Source organism: Antedon mediterranea, chromosome 3 (assembly GCF_964355755.1).
Source record: "Antedon mediterranea chromosome 3, ecAntMedi1.1, whole genome shotgun sequence".
In the NCBI taxonomy this organism is placed as follows: Eukaryota; Metazoa; Echinodermata; class Crinoidea; order Comatulida; family Antedonidae; genus Antedon; species Antedon mediterranea.
Window position 1 is genome coordinate 18,788,358 of NC_092672.1, and position 22,518 is coordinate 18,810,875.

A 22,518-nucleotide genomic window follows, 5' to 3' on the forward strand; every position below is an offset into this window, starting at 1 on the left:
CAATCTTTGTAACTTAGTGCACGTTTTTAAATGATTACTTATTATGTATTATTTTATTCTTGGGAATTGATTGTTTTATTTAAGGACTATGTTTATTGCCAAATTTTAACCTTAATAATTGTTATCGTAAGTTTTTGATTATTGCAATTTTAGGATTTATCCTTTTAGGGTACGGCACTCTGGTTTTTCTTATTATTCATCTCTAATATTCATTCCATATCTGATAATCTAGAAATTAAATTGCAAATTTAAAAATGCAGTAGATGACTATTGAAAGTCTAACACCCATGCTACGTGTGCGTGGAAGTGGTGAGCCGGTTACATAATATGTCGCTAGCTTCTTTTATGTATAGCGCAAAGCGCATCATGAATCGCGGCTTATTTGATGTATTTCCTCCCTCCCCACCCCTAAATCAGAGTGGTGGAAGTCGCGCTTATCTGGGAGGGGTGACTACAAACTAGTTTATAAGGGGTAACACAGATTGTTATTTATTTATGTTTACACCCCATGTGCCATAACATATTTCAATATATTTATTAATGTAAATGCTCACAGTTTCTCCGAATAGTAATAAATCACCAGCATATAACAGATGATTTATAAAGCAGTTTCCAAATTGTATTTTTGTTGGTATCTTCATTTTGATTCAGCTCGTAGCTTAGATCATTCACAAATAAATTAGAGGCAATGGCAGAGGTGACCAGCACATATTAGTATTCATTAGAATAAAATACAGCACATATATGAATTATTTATTATTATTATTATTATTATTAGTGTTAGTATGTCGCTAATAGTGGATTAAGGGGAAAATGCGTGGTAAAAAACATGGCCTTAAGGGGAAATTGTACTTAAGGGGAAATATAACTTTCCCCTTAACGTTTGCAGTGTCAATACTGGCCAAATTCGGACAGTTTGTTACTAGAAACTCAGAAATTTGGCAGATTTGATTAAAATCTCCTAAATAAATGATAATTCAGGTGTGTTTAATTCCTATATGAATTTTTATGTATAAAAGAAAATTTTTTTGTTATATGTTGTTTTCGAAAAAACACGACCTTAAGGAGAATACGCATTTCATCCAAATTCTAACAAAATTGGGATTATATCTTCATTATCTCCTTGCCAAAACAATTCACATATTATATTCTACCGCTGTTATGAATTTCATATTAATTGGTGCATTTTTCTTGATTTTCCAAAAAAACCGACCTTGATTTTGCCCGTTTAAAGTCCAAAATTGCTTTTCGTGATTTTCACAAAAATTATTTTTGACGCAAGCGCACTTCTTCTCGAAACGAAGGAACGTCGCCCGCCATATTGAAATAGCGAGCGGTAGAATTTGTGTGTATAATGCCTGGTATAGGCCTACTCATGACCTGATTGACAAGCGGCGACTAGAATTATTACATTAGGCCTACTCCATGATCAAAGTAAGTATGCCTAGCCCATTATGGGTTTTAGAGTTTGTATTGGTAAGTTTTTTTATCACAAGAAGAAAGTGTAAGGCGGCAAGGACTAGCTACTACTGACAACTGCTACTACTAGCCTAGCCTAGCCTAGAAGTATTATTAGGCCTAGCCTAGCCTAGCCAAGGCTACTACCGAACCTTTTATAGACTAGGCCTAGGCGGCTACCTGGCCTAGGTTGGCCAGGCCTTGTCTTTTGAAAATTGTAGGTGTGCTACAAATTGCACTCCTGAATACATTTTTCAGGGGTGCTGCGTGTGTGACGTTTGTATTTTGGTGTGTACTGTGTGTAGGCCTAGGCCTAGAAGTTTACCAAATTTATTATTTAACTGTGTTGTAAATCATCGCCTCCCGGCAGTTTAGCCTAGCTAGGCTAAGGCTAGATAGTAGGGCCTAGATGGGGTAGTAACAAAGTGCGAGGCACGCGAGGCAGGGAAGGCATGCGAGGCAAGTCAGAAATTTATGCGAGGCATCGTTTTACCATCATCAAAAAATGCGAGGCATCATTTTATCATTTCTCAAAATTGCAAGGCAGGAAATCACCGAAATTGAAGTAGTTTCTAGGCCTAGGCCCGCTAAGCTAGTTTCCTTTTGCACCTGCCTTGTATTTTAACCAACTTTATCCTGAATACCACAGCTTAGAATTAGTAGGCCTACTTTATTGAAGAAAAATCACATAAAAGTAACAATAAATCCATTAAATTGGTGATTTTACAGACGTTGTTTTTCTCGCATTTCGCACACTCAATGTTCAATATTTTGGTTTCTATGGAACGCCAAAAGAGCAAAATTAATTAGAGGGCTAAAAACTCTGTGGAATCCATTTATATTTAACGCATTATTTGGTGAAAATCAAGTACAATTTCAATAGATTTTGTCACTGTCAGTAAGGAAAAATGTTACTGTTGATAATGTACACGGTTTCGTTAACCTTTTAAAGAATAAAATAGAAAAATTCATCATAATATCCTTAGTAGGATGTCCTAGGTCTAGACTAGGTAGTGATGTTGATTTAGGATCGATTATTATTCTTTGAAAACAGAACAGTATCAGCAGTAACATATTACAACATTTTTATTGACAAATTAACAAATATATTGAAATAAAACGTGTTTTTCACCAATAAATGCATGAGAAATTGACGCATTCCACTGAGTTTTAGTCCTCTATTATCGTTGCTCTTTTGGCGCTCCATAGAAACAAAAATATTGAACATTGAATAAGTGAAATTCGCGAACAGTGTGTGAGAAACACGCCTGTAAAATCATTAATTTAAGGATTTATTTGCTTGCCTCGCTGCCTCGCACTTTGTCAACACTCGCCTACTGTAGATGCCTAGCCTACCTAGGCCTAGGCCTATACGTACGGTAGGCTAGTAGGGAAGTGATTGCACTCGCTCGCCTCGTTCACGGACGAATTTCGATCGGGCCTAGTAGGCCTAGCCTAGGCCTAGTAGGCCTAGGCCTAGACCATCAGCTCCACGGACGATCAGGTTTAACCGTTCTAACTGAGTGTTGACAAAGTGCGAGGCAGCGAGGCAAGCGAGGCATGCGCGGCATGCCAAATATTTGTGCGAGGCATCATTTTATCATTTCCAAAAGTGCGAGGCATGCGAGACATATAGTTTACAATTTCAAAAAGGTGCGAGGCATATCTTAACGTGCTATTATGCTATATTATAGGCCTAATAATCAATCGATACAAGCGTATCTAAATAGATTCGTGTATACACTCATCATGTTGTTTATATTTATGTAACGATTGTTTTTTCATTCACGTCATAGGCCTATCGTGTCAAATTTTACTTTTACAAAAGTGCCCAAACTACGGTTCAAAAATCTGAACGACAGTCTTCAACTTTCGACAAACAATAATTGTTATAGCGACACACTCATCAAATGACTGCAATGTTTGTTGGCATTTCGAGCGTGTTCACTCGACCTCACATGTCTCTCGAACATAGCAGAGTGAAAATAATATTTTGTCACACTCCTGCGCCTAGATCCGGTAGACCCGAGAGATGGAAAATCCCTCTTTACTATTTAGCAGGTAGCGGAATGATTCAGCCCTCAGCTCAGAGGATTGTGGTGCATTCCCCTCCTATAGCACGTGGTTTCAGCAGCAACGCACAGACTTCTCTCTGAGCGGCGTGCCAAAGACATTTTTGACATTCCATTCTCTAGGAACAACACGTGTACCTCTCTCGCAAATAAGGTGAACAGCGATTGCCAGGACAAGTTCAATAACTGGCGGTGAATAAAAGGTAACTGATATGCCGATCCAATAACATGCCGCAAAGAAAAAAATTGCGACAGAATTCTGGAGCGCGTGTGAAAAAAGACTTACGTCCGACAATTGTAATACTAGGCCTAAAATTAAACTTTAGCTAATATGCTTAGCCCTAACCTAGATAAGAGGCCTATGTAGAAAATAATTTAATCAATTTTGATAAAATAATAATTGGTGTAATATTTAATAATGATACACTATTCCTGTTTTAGTAAGCTAGGTATATTACGAACGATTTTTATTTATTGTTGTCCATGTACGTACTAATAAACCTGGCGCTAGTTTCCGATCGTTTGTATTTTTACTCCAAATTTGATAACTAACTTTATCGTGTGAATACCACACCTTAGAAGTATACCTCATGAGTACTTTAATGAAAGAATCACATAAAAAGTAACAAATAAATCCTTAAATTAATGATTTTACAGGCGTGTTTCTCGCACACTGTTCGCGAATTTCACTTATTCAATGTTCAATATTTTTGTTTCTATGGAGCGCCAAAAGAGCAACGATAATAGAGGACTAAAACTCAGTGGAATGCGTCAATTTCTCATGCATTTATTGGTGAAAAACACGTTTTATTTCAATATATTTGTTAATTTGTCAATAAAAATGTTGTAATATGTTACTGCTGATACTGTTCTGTTTTCAAAGAATAATAATCGATCCTAAATCAACATCACTACCTAGTCTAGACCTAGGACATCCTACTAAGGATATTATGATGAATTTTTCTATTTTATTCTTTAAAAGGTTAACGAAACCGTGTACATTATCAACAGTAACATTTTTCCTTACTGACAGTGACAAAATCTATTGAAATTGTACTTGATTTTCACCAAATAATGCGTTAAATATAAATGGATTCCACAGAGTTTTTAGCCCTCTAATTAATTTTGCTCTTTTGGCGTTCCATAGAAACCAAAATATTGAACATTGAGTGTGCGAAATGCGAGAAAAACAACGTCTGTAAAATCACCAATTTAATGGATTTATTGTTACTTTTATGTGATTTTTCTTCAATAAAGTAGGCCTACTAATTCTAAGCTGTGGTATTCAGGATAAAGTTGGTTAAAATACAAGGCAGGTGCAAAAGGAAACTAGCTTAGCGGGCCTAGGCCTAGAAACTACTTCAATTTCGGTGATTTCCTGCCTTGCAATTTTGAGAAATGATAAAATGATGCCTCGCATTTTTTGATGATGGTAAAACGATGCCTCGCATAAATTTCTGACTTGCCTCGCATGCCTTCCCTGCCTCGCGTGCCTCGCTGCCTCGCACTTTGTTACTACCCGTTCTAACTAGGCCTAGGCATTTTATGTTATTTATTTTCTCTATAATATGGTTAAATTATTATCCAACTATGATTGTGAATCTTTGTATATTTTTTTAATAATTATGGTGACACACAATCGGACAATAGATTAATACTAGGCCTAGGCTAGGCCTATACTATAATAGTGAATAGGCTAGGCTACAGTAGTAGGACTAGCCTACCCAGGGAGTTGTTAATTAGACAACTCCCTGGCCTACCTAGGCCTATATGACATGAAGTTCATAATGTAGTGAGTACTGAATTTGATTGATTTATACTGTATGTGATGAACTGTATCTACTGTATGTGCCTACTGTATCTAGTAGGCTTAGGCCTACAGTATACTCTTTCCAAATATAAAATAAAAGTTGGGTGTTTACTTCGGTCATCTTTTGAGAGGCTTGGAATACCCACAAAGACACCCTTTAACAACATAGCCTCATAGGCCTATTATTAATTGTTATTAAAAAGATGCTTAGTATTTATAAAATAATATATTATTATATATTTCACCAGGTAGGCCTAGGTGCATAATTCCATACGGTACATTTTAAACAAATGAAATTGATAGATACTGTGGTATTCAAATAATAAGCTAGGCGCTACTACTTATTTATGTTACATACTGGAAAAGACATACAGTATGTAAAATGAATTCATACAAAAATCCATAGCTCAATTAATTCAGTGTTTTAAATGGTATAAAATGTGCCAAATTATATGCTATGTGTGTAATCTCACTTCATCAGGTGCATGAATTAATGGCCTAGTACATAATCATTATTTATTAAAGTTAAAAAAAGACCTATTTTAATTTGAAAAAAAATTATTTTATCCAAAACCCTAAAATAATTAAAATGTCACTGCCTCAATGACCATATACAGCCTAGGCCTACTGTTTAAACAAAGTATTTATAGATGCAGGGCTATCCTAGGCCTAGTTACAAGCAAGTAAAAATATATTTAATACAAAAAATATCTGTAACATGAATTCACACACAAAGTGATATGGTCTAGATACTGTATCAGTTAATTAAACCTTTCAGTGTTTTCTTTTTGAACAAGTATACTGTATATCTAACTTAGAGTGGACCTGATCGTCTTTTTCCCTATTTTTAAGTGGGCTAATGAAGGTGGTACCGAACGTCGACACAAATCTGGAACCTAGCGAAACAACTCTAACTAAGAAAGCCTACTATATGCAGTAGGCTTTGTTTTTGTTTGGAATGGGATTACTAGCCTAGAAAAAAAAGGCACAACCTTTATCGAGTTAAAAATAAAGCAGTAGTGTTCTTTCATTAATATAATAATATAATATATTCATAACATTTCTTTAAAAAAAGACAATTTTATGAATACTCTTCAGAGATCCAGATGAATATTTACACTAATAATACTAATAATAATATATAACTTGGAAATTAGTAACTCTAAGTCTAGTATTAAGCCTAAGTCTGCTAGATAGCATTTACTTTAATAACATCCAATAATTACTGTTTATGTAGAAAAAGTGTGTATGGCTTTATTTTAAGCCTAGCACTATTATAGTACAGTAACTAGCAGTAACCTGTGCTCCATCTGCCTTAATATTTGGTTATACTAATTCGCATGGGATGAGTAAGTACTGTATAATATCCCTGATAAAAGTACGCTGACAAACTATTGTATCAAGAATAAATTCGGAACTATTTACAATACAGTCATTGATTTTTTGTTCCTTCACCTTGAAATGTCTGTAAATTTAAAAATGAAAGCAATACTGGATGTGGAACTTCATTGTCTTACAGTAAGAATTTACAAAAATAAAAGAAAATAAAGAAAAATTGTGCTGTGTGAACATTAATCTAGGGTGCGCATTAGAAAGTGACAACATGCATGTCGAATAGAAGGGTAAGAAGCAAATTATACAAATGACCTCATATTGCTCACAATTGATAATTTTAAATAATCTGTTTTCCATAATTGTGGTGTTTTTTTTGTGTAATGATTATTTTTATTCATTTACATTTTTTTAAATTTTGATGGTTTTTGACATTTTGCATTTATTTTATTATTTACAAATTTCGCAAATTCGAACTCGACTGTACTAACTGAGTGAGTATTGATATCAAAAGTCTTTACTCACTGAGCTAACCATGATTTACAAAATATTATAATTAAATGAAATGTTCCATAAATTGTTAATTATAATTGTTGATAATTTCAAGTTGTCAGTTCAGCAACTAGTTCTAAGAAATAGATACATTTGTTATTACAGTAATTTGCCAGCATTTAATTTTTTTTTTTGCTGGACTTTTTTATTTCAATGCTAAATTGAATTACAATTAAAGCCTAAGATAATTTGCCACAATAACCTTTCAATAACATTTTTCTTTATTTTTACCAGATTCCTAAAATAATCCATTGGTCAAGTGTGGCTCACAATCAGCGATACATGTGAACAAGACTGTTGTTTTCTCTCATTTTGTTTATTGCCAACATAATACATGCCATTGTTTTAGGATTATTTAACCCTACCCATCCAATTACAAACCTTTCCATTATAATAAGTGCTTCTTTTTTTTAAATGAAAGTACTGTACATTACCAAAGACTTCCAACTAGCTACTAAGCTAGTACTACAAATAAACAGTGTGTTTTTAGATGAAAGAGTATGCCTCAACCAAAAACATTACTAACACCCCTTAGTAAATGAAATGGAATGAAGAGTCCCAACAAACATTTCTTGGATTCATCAAGTGAAGATGAGAATGAGATAAGCAACAACACTGTCTTGTTTTCAAACTCTTCCTACGGTATAAATTCATTGACAGTATAAATTTTGGCCATGTATTCCTAATTTACTTGACTGATTGTTTTTTATAGGAACCAATGAGGAGAAAAAAAAGAAATATTCGTCATCCCATGAGGAATTTCAGAAAGCAGTTCTCAGGCACAGTGGTTTTTTCTATGTTAAAGGGGAAATTGACTGAGTAAGTTTATTGTAAAAATGTAATGTAAATACATTGTTCAAAAGTGTTCACAATTTTTTATTTTGCACAAACTTTTATTACAGTACAACCTCAATTGTAAATCGATGATGATGTAGAGGGGGCATTTGTAATCTCCTTACTGTTGTAAAGATAGGCTAAAACAGACATACAGGTAGGTCATTTCAATTGCTAATTTGATCAACTAAGACAATTAATGTTGATGTTGTAATTAGTAAACATATTCACAATGAATCAGCAGAAAGAAAATATGATGTTAACAAGATTTGTATTTTTTTTAGATTTATTTTTAAAATGTATTTCATTATTCATATAATATATAATTCATTTTTTTTTTTTATTAAAAGAAAATTTTTTAATTTAAAAATTTGTTAATATTGATAATTAAATTTTCTTTTTCCAGCATTTGTTAAATTGTAAACATATATTTTATTGTATATTATATTTGTTAAAAGTAAGGAAAACATAAAGCAGTGGGTGTACCTCAAAAGCCATTGACAGTATTGGCTAGTGATATTGTTGTACCTAATTGGTAATGGTAAATGTCTATTCCACCTTTTTTTGTTTTACCATCTGCAAGCAAGCATTCTTGTGACAAAGAGATATCATGTAATGTAATACTACAATTTTTGTTGCAGTCTTTCACTAGAATAATTAATTGTAGTCTTTTTTCATTTTGATTTAGAAAATATGTTATCTTATCTTCTTTCTCAGACATTTCTATTTCCTTCCCAAGTAACAGGGGTGGATCTTGGATTTTGATAAATAGGGAGCCGATGGGAAAATAATCATCTAGGGGGGTTTTTCTAGATGCCCGGAGATAGCATCTGAGACGTTTTTGCCAGTCGATTCTTGTCATATAATTATCTGAATATAGTGGGTTTTATAGACCATAGCCTATTATATATACGAAACTGTTTTTTTTTTCTCTTTTGTGCCAATAGCATAAAGCCTGTTCTCCTGTTAACGAAACGTTTCGACTAGTTGCGTTAAGTTGTGTCGAATTTTCAAATCATTAAAGTTGGAAAGAGCCGGACCAAGATCGTTAATGTTTCTTGGTTCTTTCGAGCGTTGCTGGGACAGATGGATATGAAGTTGAACATCTCAAGGTAGTTTTCATTTGATATACATTTCTCTGTTTAAATGTCACATTATAATGAGCATGAATTCATTTTGTTTTGTTTTTTGGTTTTCTCTACAACATTACAATATTCAGGAGCATGAATTGATTGTAAATCATATTAGCTGATCATAGTCAATATCAAATACAAATGCTATATTAAAATGCTGCTATGTAACTTGGGTGTAGGTGTAGTAATGTGTCATTGTATCTTGACACAGGAAACCTATTAATTGCCAAACTATGATTTGATATATTTTTGTTCTTTATTGATTGATGATATGGATATGAATCAGAAAATGTGGAGCTGAGCAGAGTTGATGAATGAAAAGCTTCTCAAACAAATTGACAAACTGAATGAAGTGGTTGCTGTATGGAGTGTAATTGTAAGTTTCATGTTTAATATTTATATTTAACATTGAAACTAATAAATTCCACCCATATTCATGTGATGTATGTTTTGATATACAGTACTCCTATTTCATATTTTTTTTAATTGGATATTACTGTCAGCAAATTACCTAATTCTGGGATTTGTCTGTTATTATAAATGTTGACTATTGTTGTGTACATATTCACATACATGTGTTTTTCTGTTTATTATTTTCTTGGACTGTAGATCTGCCAGATGTTTTACGTAAACATGGCGATTGTTTAGCAGATGTGTCCACCAAACGATCGTCTGTGTTTTCCAGATCAATTGCGACAATCTCTGGCAAAAAGAATCCTAGGTAATTCATCAAGTTCATTTTACAATTTATCTTCTGTTACAATAGGTGTTCAAAATTAATCATTTTTACGCCTTGTATATTTGTCCGGAATTACATAGTGCAGTAAAATAGTGAAACTGAGTTTAAGGTTAGTTGCTCTATGTAATGCTGAACGAATGATCACAGCCTTCTTTTGGAGTGGAGTTGTGGCTGGGTGGTTATGATGATTTTGTACCAATTCAAGGGTCCTGGGTTTTCAGTCCTGTCAGATGTCAAGATTTTTTCTAATGACTAATTTGTTTATGTAGAGCATCTTCTGTATGTTTGTCTTTTGAATAGGATTGCCACCTTTTAGAAGGATAGTGAATGAATTCGCTTATGGTTATCCTTGGCAATTTCCCTAAATACAGAAAGAATTTTATTAATTCATTCTTTTCTCAGTATAGAAGTAATTTAGAAGTTATAGTCACAACTTTAAATTGACTTTTATTAATACAACAAACTAAATATTATTGTGCTGTCAGTATTTCTTTAATTTATAGTGTGTTGCAATTTCCACTATCAAAGAGTTTCTTTAGCAATATCTTAATCATCATAATCTCGTTTGTCCACTTATGGTGCCAGACCTTCTTGTCCTCCACCCTTTTTTCGATCCCCATCTACAGTACTATACCTTGGTCCACTTCTCTTCCATTATGCTTAATACAGTGTATCCATCTCTTTCTCGCCACCCCCTGTTGGTCTTCTACCCACTCCTACTCTTTCTGCAATCCATCCGATTATAGCATTTTTCTCCCTCATTTTCATATATCCATAATATCAGAGCCTGCATTCTTGAATTTTATCCCTCATTTTTCTAACTTATAGTTTCACTCTTTTGATAGCTCTCATGCGTCTCATCTCAACAGCCTCCAGTTTCTTTATCTGCCATCGAGTTTCCGCCCCATGCATGCCTACTGGTCTAGTCATGTAGTCTTATACCTGGCTCTAGCTTCCTTGGCATCTCGTCATATATCATTCACTCACCTTTTCCTTGCAGTCTTCTTCAGTTCTCTGTCCTTATGTAACCAGCTGCCTAGATACGTAACCTACTTTAGTTGATATCTATATCTATGCCTGAAGACTCACAGATTGCTGGCATATTACACCTTTTTCTTAGCCTTGCTCATCCTTCCTATCAGTTATTGGGTTTCTAACTACCGTTTTTGTTTATTCAGATTAAATTGGCAGGAAGGCCCCAAAATATGTTGTGAAAATGTGAACAAGGGTAACTTAAAAAATTAAATACAGTAGATGCCTATTTCTTTTCAAGGGAACATATGGTATTCCTTGTTAATCTGTGTCCGATGTGCACTAAACCAGTATTAGCTAGTGATATTGTTGTACCTGATTGGTAATGGTAAATGATTCCACCTTTTTTGTTTTACCATCTGCAAGCAAGCATTCTTGTGACAAAGGGATATCATGTAATACTACAATATTTGTGGCAGTCTTTCACTAGTATAATTGTAGTCTTTTTTCATTTTTTTATAGCCATCTAATGGAGATCTTCTTTCCCAGGCATTTCTATTTCCTTCCCAAGTAACAGGGGCGGATCTAGGATTTTGATAAATAGGGTGGGGGGGCCGATATGGGAAAATAATCGTTTTTCTAGATGCCCGGAGATACAGTAGCATCTGAGGTGTTTTTGCCAGTCGATTCTTGTCATATAATTATCTGAATGTAGTGGGTTTTATAGACCATAGCCTATTTACACATTTTTTACGCGATCGTTAATGGTTTCTTGGTTCTTTCGAGCGTTGCTGAGACAGATAGATGTGAAGTTTTTGCGAAGCCAAGGGCGGTCATGTGCGGCGGGGCCCGCGTAAAAATTGGAAAAGTTATGGGTTTTGATGCTTCAACTTCAATTTATGAAGCATTTGATCCGTCAGTCTTTTAACGATCGTAATGTTGAAGTTGAACTCAGATTTAAACGATTTTTAATGTTGATTTGTACACCCTTTTCCTGTAAAAGCGTTGACAAAATCGTATGTAAATGGATACATAATATATATGTATATATATAAATCCGCCCCCCCTGAGTAATGATATTGCTTATCAATTCCTTTCCATCTTTCCTTCAATGGAATTCAACACCTTATGCCCTCCTCTTCTCTTCCAATTCTGTATTTCTAGCCTTCATTCTTTGTACCTCCTGTAGGAAACCTTGGTTCTCCGACATAAATCTGTCCCCTCACCCATTCATTAGTTTTTCCCTCTGTCCATCTAACTCTTAGAATCGTCCAACACAGTCTCATCTCAAATAAGACATATTAATTTGGCAGCTGTAACTGGAGGTTTTATGACATATCCGATACAGCTACTGTATAAAAACCCATCACATGTTTGAGAGGATGGTGGGGATATTTCTGCTTGGGCTAGTGGTTGTAAGCTATCAAATTGACCAGAATTGTAAACGACATTATTAAAGTATTTTAGTTATCTCTGGGAAGGGGATGGGAGGTTGGGGTGGGGCTGTAGGTTTAGGCAATATGACACCTATTCATTTGCATAGTTTGCAAAGTACTTAAACTATGCCTTAAACAGCTATGCATCACCCTCTTATTAAGACGAAGAAGAATTAAAATGTTTGGTATCAAATGACCACAATTGTACCTGGAAAGTTCTAAACTATATTTCAACATCATCCGCCATCTTGGATTCAAGTGGGAGAGGGGGTGGGGAAATAGGGTCAGGTGTGGGGTAGAGGGGATAGTGAGGATTTTGCTTAGGTTAGGGATAGTAGGCTATCAAACAAATTGACCAGAATTGTGGTTGAATAATGTTAAAGTATTTTAATTATCGCTGGGAAGGGGCTGGGAGTTTGGGGTGGAGATGTAGCCTATTTCCGATGACCGAAACTGTACTGGAAATGTTTTAAACTACATTTGAAAACTGCCACTGAGGGATTATGGGTTGGGAGTGATGGCTAACATAATTTGTACTGGAACCATTTTAAACACATCACCCAGTATCTGGGGTGTGTTGTGATGGAGGAGGAAATTAAGTAGTATGATTGGAATTGTACTAGGAAAATTTACTACATTTGGACTGTCCAGCAGAGGAGTTAAGGTTTGTTGATTCTGGCTGGGATGGTAAGAGGAGAAAGACTGGGGGACCGCAGTATAAAAATTAGATATCAGCCAATATGGCACCTATTCATTTACACAGTTAACAACGTACTATATGCCTATCATAGCTATGTATACCCCTCTCATTTTGAAGCTAAAGTTGAATTGAATTTGTCCTGCACTGGGAAGAATTTGTTTTTAAAAAAGAGAGTGTGTGGTTTTATTGAAGAGGGGTGGAGTTTGGTGAGTATAGGGAGATTTCTGCTTGGGCTTGGGGTAGTAGGCTATCAAACTGACCAGAATTGTTTTAGGAAATTTTAAAAGAATTTAATTATCTCTGGGAAGGGACTTGGTGTGAGGTCGTAGGCCTTTCAACACGACCGAAACTGTACTGGGAATGTACTGTAAAAGCTACATTCGAAAACTGCCACTGAGGGCTTATGGGTTGGGAGTAATAACCTAACACAATTTGTACTGGAAAAGTCTTAAACACATCACCCAGTATGGGGTGTGTTGGGAGGGGGAAAGGTGGAGATACTGGCATTTAGGGGTAATGTAGTACGACATAATTGGAATTGTACTTGGAAAAGTTACTACATTTGAACTGTCCTACGGAGGAGTTAAGGTTTGTTGATTGAGGTGGGATGGAGAGTGGAAAAAGAAGGCTATTGAAGAGGTAATTCAGCGGTATCAAAATTAGATATTTTAATCATTACCCAATATGACACCTATTCATTTATACAGTTTGCAAAGTATTTAAACCATGCCTACCAGCTATGTATCGCCCTCCTATTAGGAAGCTAAAGTTCTTGAAGTAATATTTGTACTGATCACCCGAGTGTTGGGTGTGATTGAGTTGGTGAGTATAGGGAGATACTTGCATCCAGGGGGTTATGAGGTGCATCTAATTAATTGGAATTTCATTGAGATGGTTTTATACTAAATTGGAATCCCGCCCTGGGGCGGGTATAATTGCTAGTAGTTAATATATGCAAGCGATCGTGGTATTTCAATAAGAATGTTCTTCTATGCCTGCATGTGCTCAATAATTTGTTTAAGAGAGCAAATATCAGGCTTATATATAATGAAATATTTTTTTTTGAATAAGGCTTACATTTGGCTAATACCCGCCATATACTATTTGTTATACTTTTCATTACGGAATGAGCTTATATGCCCCTTGTATCTACACTTAAAAGTATTTTCTGTCAGTCCAACATATGTTTCAACTTTGTTAAGTGTCGTTTCTTCTGACAGTGGCCTGGTATACTACACCACTTTTTAAGCATTTCCCATCTATATGCCTCTACAGTTCATGGCCGATTCTAGTTTTAAACCATATAATGTTCCGGTGTCTGTTTCTCTTCTTGTTTTCTCGCGTGTTGTTAGTGTTTGGGCTAGATGTTAGTTTGTAGTCGAATCAGCTTTTATTTAAGGCTTCCTGGTAAGGTTTCTTTGTGATGTTAAAGACCTCTTCGTTAGATGTTTTTTAATATGGAAGGCAGATGGTTACTCTTACAGTGGGCATAACAGGGTTTGTTATTTTCTTTCAGGAAAGGTCTGTAGGTTCCGTCATTCAAGTTGAGTGTAACATCTAGATAGTTACTTATCTTCTTGTTTGCCTCGATGGTGATTTTCAAATTGTATTCTTTGAATGTGTTACAAGTCCATCATCTCTGTAGAGTCCTATGTTATTACCATATTTCGTCTCAAGTTTGGCTAGTATGAATAAACCAATTAATTTGCATGTTTCTGCTCCATCAAAGTAACCCATAGTAACATCAAACACGGTCTGGGTGTTTCTTTTGCACCAAACTGACTCATCGTTAATTAATAGCATTTCTCTGCTTTAAAGGAGAACCAATAAATAAATAAAATATACAATAAAATAACTTATAAATTATTGTTTTCTCATTTAGATCTTTCAAAAAGCTGAGCGTTTGGTGTGGACAAAAATATGTATACAGATGGCTATCCAGCAGTAACCTGTAGCAACGTCAACATAGCAAGCCCGTAGACTAATTCCTCGCGTATTTAGGCGAGATTTAGAGAAAATAGAAAAGATATATATATTTATATACATAAAACAGCAATGTGAAAAATAATATTAATTACATTTATGGCGATATAAATGGCGAATGTAAAAAAAACAGTATGTTAAGGCAAAATAAAAAACATATATGTTGACAAAACAAATTTTAATTCACGACTAATATATGACCTTAATGTTTTATTTGATTGGTGCTTAATCCTAAAAAGCCATGCATTGCAGGTCTGCTTTGCAAAAAAACACACCATAAATACAATTTTGCTTTGATGATAAACCAATTACTATTGTTTAGACTGTATTTTTTGGTGTTACCCTTCAGAATAATCTCAGTCATAACATTGTAGAAAACTGTTTATATTGCGAACCCTTAAACAATCTGGGCTTCACAAAACAACCGTCCACAAAGGATATATAAGAAGATGCAGATGTTGTGTGGCACCCAGGTCTAAGTAATACTATTGAAACTATACAGAAATGGGTATGTTGTATTATCCTTGGAATTTAAACTAGTCCTAGAAATTCATTCTGCTCTTAAAGGGTTTGATAACTAAGCCTCATTCTTCTGACCTCGTACCTCCCGCTCGTTACCAAACACATAATAGACAAAACCTAATTGTAATAAAATCACTCAATTTATACAAAACCTGATTCTTTAATAGCCCAATTCCATATTATATTCAATTACTTAATGACTCATGAATTATATATTGTATACCTGTAGTGACTACACAGAGCAGCCACTCTTCTGATTGGTGTTGTTGTTGGCCATCTTCCAAGGATGATGCCATACGCCTCTAAGTTTACTGTTTTATGTATTTCTCCTTGATTCATTGATATTTAAATTGTAATTTTTATATTGTAATTTTTTTAATAGTAAATATTCTTATTACATTACAAGCAATTTGGCCCTTTGAGCCACCATGTGTTGTATTGTTTTATGAAATAAAGTAACAGATACATATGTATAACAACATTGTCATTTTTATATTATTTTGAAAAATGTGTTTTGTTTAGAAAATGTAATGATATAATGCGGTATATAGCTTGCTGTTGTTTTAGCTATTCCAAATCCACTGTAAAAATAATTACATTTAATGCAAAGACGAATGTGAAAAACAGTGCATTATGGCGAAATAATGAAATTATATTTGAAAATTATTTGCTAACAAATTTTATAAAAATATTAATTCACGACTGCTTTAATCTCATTCTTCCCTGATAGTGTAGTTAAAATTACTATCACACATGTTCTAGCTATTCCAAATCCACTATAAAAATAATACCATTTATAATGCTATGTAAATGGCGAATGTAAAAAAACAGACGTAGGCGAAATAGAAAAATTATAATTATTTGCTAACAAATCTTAAAAATATTAATTCACGACTGCTTTAATCTCATTCTTCCCTGATAGTGATAGTGTAGTTAAAACTACTATGACACATGTTCTAGCTAATCCAATTCTACTTTAGCCTAAAAATAATAGTACCATTTATCATATCAATTTTATCGTTTTACATTTATTTTAGTGCAATTAAATTTTAATTCAGTGCAAACTGCAGTGCGCAATTTCACTGCAGACTTCGTACGGGTAGTAACAAAGTGCGAGGCAGCGAGGCACGCGAGGCAGGGAAGGCATGTGAGGCAAGTCAGAAATTTATGCGAGGCATCGTTTTACCATCATCAAAAAATGCGAGGCATCATTTTATCATTTCTCAAAATTGCAAGGCAGGAAATCACCGAAATTGAAGTAGTTTCTAGGCCTAGGCCCGCTAAGCTAGTTTCCTTTTGCACCTGCCTTGTATTTTAACCAACTTTATCCTGAATACCACAGCTTAGAATTAGTAGGCCTACTTTATTGAAGAAAAATCACATAAAAGTAACAATAAATCCATTAAATTGGTGATTTTACAGACGTTGTTTTTCTCGCATTTCGCACACTCAATGTTCAATATTTTGGTTTCTATGGAACGCCAAAAGAGCAAAATTAATTAGAGGGCTAAAAACTCTGTGGAATCCATTTATATTTAACGCATTATTTGGTGAAAATCAAGTACAATTTCAATAGATTTTGTCACTGTCAGTAAGGAAAAATGTTACTGTTGATAATGTACACGGTTTCGTTAACCTTTTAAAGAATAAAATAGAAAAATTCATCATAATATCCTTAGTAGGATGTCCTAGGTCTAGACTAGGTAGTGATGTTGATTTAGGATCGATTATTATTCTTTGAAAACAGAACAGTATCAGCAGTAACATATTACAACATTTTTATTGACAAATTAACAAATATATTGAAATAAAACGTGTTTTTCACCAATAAATGCATGAGAAATTGACGCATTCCACTGAGTTTTAGTCCTCTATTATCGTTGCTCTTTTGGCGCTCCATAGAAACAAAAATATTGAACATTGAATAAGTGAAATTCGCGAACAGTGTGCGAGAAACACGCCTGTAAAATCATTAATTTAAGGATTTATTTGTTACTTTTTATGTGATTCTTTCATTAAAGTACCCATGAGGTATACTTCTAAGGTGTGGTATTCACACGATAAAGTTAGTTATCAAATTTGGAGTAAAAATACAAACGATCGGAAACTAGCGCCAGGTTTATTAGTACGTACATGGACAACAATAAATAAAAATCGTTCGTAATATACCTAGCTTACTAAAACAGGAATAGTGTATCATTATTAAATATTACACCAATTATTATTTTATCAAAATTGATTAAATTATTTTCTACATAGGCCTCTTATCTAGGTTAGGGCTAAGCATATTAGCTAAAGTTTAATTTTAGGCCTAGTATTACAATTGTCGGACGTAAGTCTTTTTTCACACGCGCTCCAGAATTCTGTCGCAATTTTTTTCTTTGCGGCATGTTATTGGATCGGCATATCAGTTACCTTTTATTCACCGCCAGTTATTGAACTTGTCCTGGCAATCGCTGTTCACCTTATTTGCGAGAGAGGTACACGTGTTGTTCCTAGAGAATGGAATGTCAAAAATGTCTTTGGCACGCCGCTCAGAGAGAAGTCTGTGCGTTGCTGCTGAAACCACGTGCTATAGGAGGGGAATGCACCACAATCCTCTGAGCTGAGGGCTGAATCATTCCGCTACCTGCTAAATAGTAAAGAGGGATTTTCCATCTCTCGGGTCTACCGGATCTAGGCGCAGGAGTGTGACAAAATATTATTTTCACTCTGCTATGTTCGAGAGACATGTGAGGTCGAGTGAACACGCTCGAAATGCCAACAAACATTGCAGTCATTTGATGAGTGTGTCGCTATAACAATTATTGTTTGTCGAAAGTTGAAGACTGTCGTTCAGATGTTTGAACCGTAGTTTGGGCACTTTTGTAAAAGTAAAATTTGACACGATAGGCCTATGACTTGAATGAAAAAACAATCGTTACATAAATATAAACAACATGATGAGTGTATACACGAATCTATTTAGATACGCTTGTATCGATTGATTATTAGGCCTATAATATAGCATAATAGCACGTTAAGATATGCCTCGCACCTTTTTGAAATTGTAAACTATATGCCTCGCATGCCTCGCACTTTTGGAAATGATAAAATGATGCCTCGCACAAATATTTGGCATGCCGCGCATGCCTCGCTTGCCTCGCTGCCTCGCACTTTGTCAACACTCACTTCGTACGCGAGCTGCAGCTGTTTACCACTTGATTTGGACGCTTCTATTATTGATAAGGTAGTCACATTATAGCGGTGTCATGAAAACGGTATCAGATAATTAAAACACAAGTTTAATAGTACAGTAAAGCAATTTTATTAATCCATATACTGTGCAGATGGTACATGTGTGATAACCGTTGTTACATAGTAACCCTATGTCCACTAATTGTGTTACGATTACAATCTGACATAATGTATAATACCCCTTTTACACTATCACTGTAACAGCGGTGTAACCCCGCAGTTGTTAGTACACCGGGTCGTTAAACGCCGGTGTTGTGGTTTTTATTGACGACTGGTGTAAATGGGAAAATCCAACCACCCCGGTGTGGTCTCCCCGGGGTGAAACGAAGCTGAATGTTTTCCGGTGTACCCTCTCCGGTGTAGTCGAATCTACACCGGGGACAAGAAGTGTAAACGGTTTTTGTGGTTCAACACCGAGCTGTTAAAGGTCATTGACGTGAAAATGTAACATTTTGTCACAGACAATATATTATGCGAACAAAATAGGTTTTTTGCTTAAAATACACCCTTTTTGCTTAAAATAATAATTGTACGATATATTGTGCTGTTCGTTATTTTATTATTTATTTATTTATATTTAAAGGCAAAAACAAATTTGTGATTTTTTTTTTCTGCTGAAAATATTGAAATGTTTCGTGTGCATTCTACCTTACCAGAAAGCCTAAAATAATGTAATATTGGTGTAACTCCACCCTGGCCGATTCTATATGTAGGCCTAATTATTGAAAAAGGGAAAAATATATATAATACTGACGTCTTTAGGAACTGAAAAAGTAGGCCTACCATATAATAATTTTCCTTCATAGATACATTGTTATGCTAATTAACAAATATATTTTTTATTTTAAATACTTACCATACCTACCCTATTTTTACGACGCCAACCTAACAATTTAAGGCCTATTTGTACGTAGAGTCTACAAGGCGGAAATGCAGTCATTTTAAAAATAAAAATAATTGTTAGGCCCTAATTTTTAAATAACAAATGATAATCTTAATAGCCACAAAGAAAATATAACACTGGACTACATTCAAAATTAAATAAATTGTGTGTAAATTCGGATTATTATGTTTTTATATGAGATTTATCGATATGTTCCAGTATTTTAACATTTAAACCATTAGTCAGTTAAGTTCCACGTGTGCGCTTGCAATAGTGATTTGATTGACAGCACCGGGGTGATCGATGTAGTGTAAATGGGCGCAACTCGAGTTCATCTCGCAGTTTTTTTGGCTAGTGTAAATGGAAATTGCCTCCGAGTTTAACTCGTGTTCCTCTCTCAGTCGATAGTGTAAAAAGGGTATAAGTAGTTACCAGGCGCGGTGCGCGTACACCTAATCACGCAGCGAAACCGTGCGGATCTGTCACGCTATTCAAATTTACATGGACACCCATTTGTTTTTGCATTGAAATATCATGTTTTGTTTAATAAAATAAAACAAAATTAGACTTTTCAGTTTCCTCAATATTTTGACTTTAAAATGATATGTGATTTTAATTGTATCTTAAGATGTGATATTTGTATAGCCAATTTACAATCTGGTTGAAGACCTGCTAGTCCCTCGATGGATACGCAATTATAATTTCCCTATCCTTTCTCTACAGGCTTCTAAAATCCTGTTCATTAAATCATGTATACAAAAAAAAGGCTTTTCCGACGTCATTTCTCAACCAATAGAAATAAGTTTTATATCATTTTCATGAATATTTATTTAAAAATCTAATTCCGCTTGAACAAGTGAAATCCTAACAGTAGTTTTCAAACTACAATGGTTGGAAGTACATGGACCCTATACGAAGTATGGGTGGCTACACTGTAAAAGGTAGCAAAATTGTGATTAAAAACTAGATTTTCCGACGAGATAACACATATTTAAGGGATTTGATTTATGAAATAGGCCTAATATGAAGCTTTTATTTCTACACATTTTACCGTTTGAACCAGATAATTCCGACGATTAATAATGGAGAAAATTTTAATAAAATAATGATGATTTTTGCACAATTTGGCCACGTTTCAAGGTGTACGACAGCGCGCGAGTGTCGCTTTTATTTACGGAATATAAATGCGATGTAAATGGCGATTGTAAACAAAACAGACGAAAGGCTTTACGAAAACGAAAACTGCTTTAATCTCACTCTTCTCTGATATTTTAGTATACTATCACACATGTTCTAGCTAATCCACTATAAAAAGAATAATACTAGAATAGAATAATAGACCCTATAGTTTATTTTATTTTATTTATATAGTGTGTAGTCAAAACTACTACCCCACATTTTGTATCTATTCCAAATCTACTATAAAAATAATAATAATACCATTTATAATGCGATGTAAATGGCGAATGTAAAAAAACAGACGTTAAGGCGAAATTCCAAAATGACAAATTTGTTTGATGGAATTTCATTAATGCTTAAATCTCACTGTCCCCTGATATATTGTAGTTAGTTTACAGTAGCATCTTATTGTTTTTTAGAATACCACTTTTTCTATTCTTAATTTCTCACATTTTTAAATACCATTAATTTTAATTAATTGAATTTTATTTAGCCCAATTCATATATAATCTAATTAAAGTTACAAAAATCACCCTCACCGTGGCATAACCTCGTAGGTTCAGAATATATTGTAAAGCTCATTTATTGATGTTTATTCGTTTAAAATCTGGGATTTACCGAGAAAATTAGACATAAATTCCTTACCGGGAATGCGACGAATAGTTAATGATTAAAAGATGGCATAAAATAGTGTCCCGTGTTCAATTTGTGATGAAAGCTGGCAACTTGTCTAAATTTCTTTAGTTTAATTTCCTACCCTTGGTTGCCATTCTGTTAATCTGTATGTCCATCTTGAAATCTTGCCACATGCCCAGCCCATCTCCATTTTGACTGTCTTACTTTCTCCATTATATCTGTAACACCTGTCTTTTTTTCTGATGATTGTATGATTTACCCTGTCTCGAAGCGAAAAGTTCATCATCTTTCTTTCCATTGCTCTTTGAGTAGTTGTAAGTTTCTGTTCATGTCTCTGAACCATAAGTCATAGTTGATAGCACACATTGGTTAAATAATTTCTTTCTCAGTGACATTGGTATACTTGTCAGTCAGCATGTGTTTTTGTCTGCCAAAATTCATCCACCCTGCTTTTATTCTTAACAGAACTTCATCCCTCGTGGTGTCTTTCATTTTCAGTGTTTGTCCTAGATATTTATATTCTTTCACTTTTTATAGTTTCCGGCCCTCTATTTCAATGTCTTCCTGTGTGTCAAAGTTAGTCATGTATTTTGTTTTGTCTTTGTGCATAGTTAGTCCGACTGATTTACTCTCCTTATTCAGACTTGAGAGCTAGTTTTTCATATCTGTAACTGATGTTGAAATCAATGCCACGTCATCAGCAAAACGGAGGCCTGTAAGCATTTCTCCATCAATAGTTATTCCTCCATTAAGCTGAGCCTTTTTGAATACTTCTTCGATGGTTTCTGTGAATATCTTTGGGGACAGAGTATCACCTTGTCGTACCCCTCTCTGTATATGAACCTCTCTTGATATATCATTATCAATATGGATTCTGGCTATTGCATCAATGTATATATTTTTCGGAGCGCCTCAAACATATTCAAGTGTTCAATAGAATCAAATGCCTTTTGTTAATCCACAAAGCCAAGACAGAGTTTGAGTTGGTATACACTTGCCTTTTCAATTAGCTGGTTTATTGCTTGTAGATGATCTATTGT

At 34.5% G+C, this 22,518-nt stretch overlaps 1 long non-coding RNA gene across 3 annotated transcripts; it reads left to right on the top strand.

Moving 5' to 3' along the window:
- Positions 1-1,365: 1,365 nt before the first annotated feature.
- On the top strand, positions 1,366-16,007 carry LOC140043678 (uncharacterized). 3 transcript variants are annotated; one of them, XR_011844348.1, is made up of 7 exons: positions 1,366-1,434; positions 7,937-8,043; positions 8,127-8,215; positions 9,006-9,170; positions 9,478-9,567; positions 9,801-9,912; positions 14,921-16,007. It is a non-coding gene; the product is annotated as an uncharacterized lncRNA (long non-coding RNA). The 3 variants fall into 3 exon arrangements; XR_011844347.1 differs by lacking the exon at positions 1,366-1,434 and having other exon boundaries at positions 6,634-8,043; XR_011844349.1 differs by lacking the exons at positions 1,366-1,434; positions 8,127-8,215 and having other exon boundaries at positions 6,634-8,043.
- Positions 16,008-22,518: the final 6,511 nt, after the last annotated feature.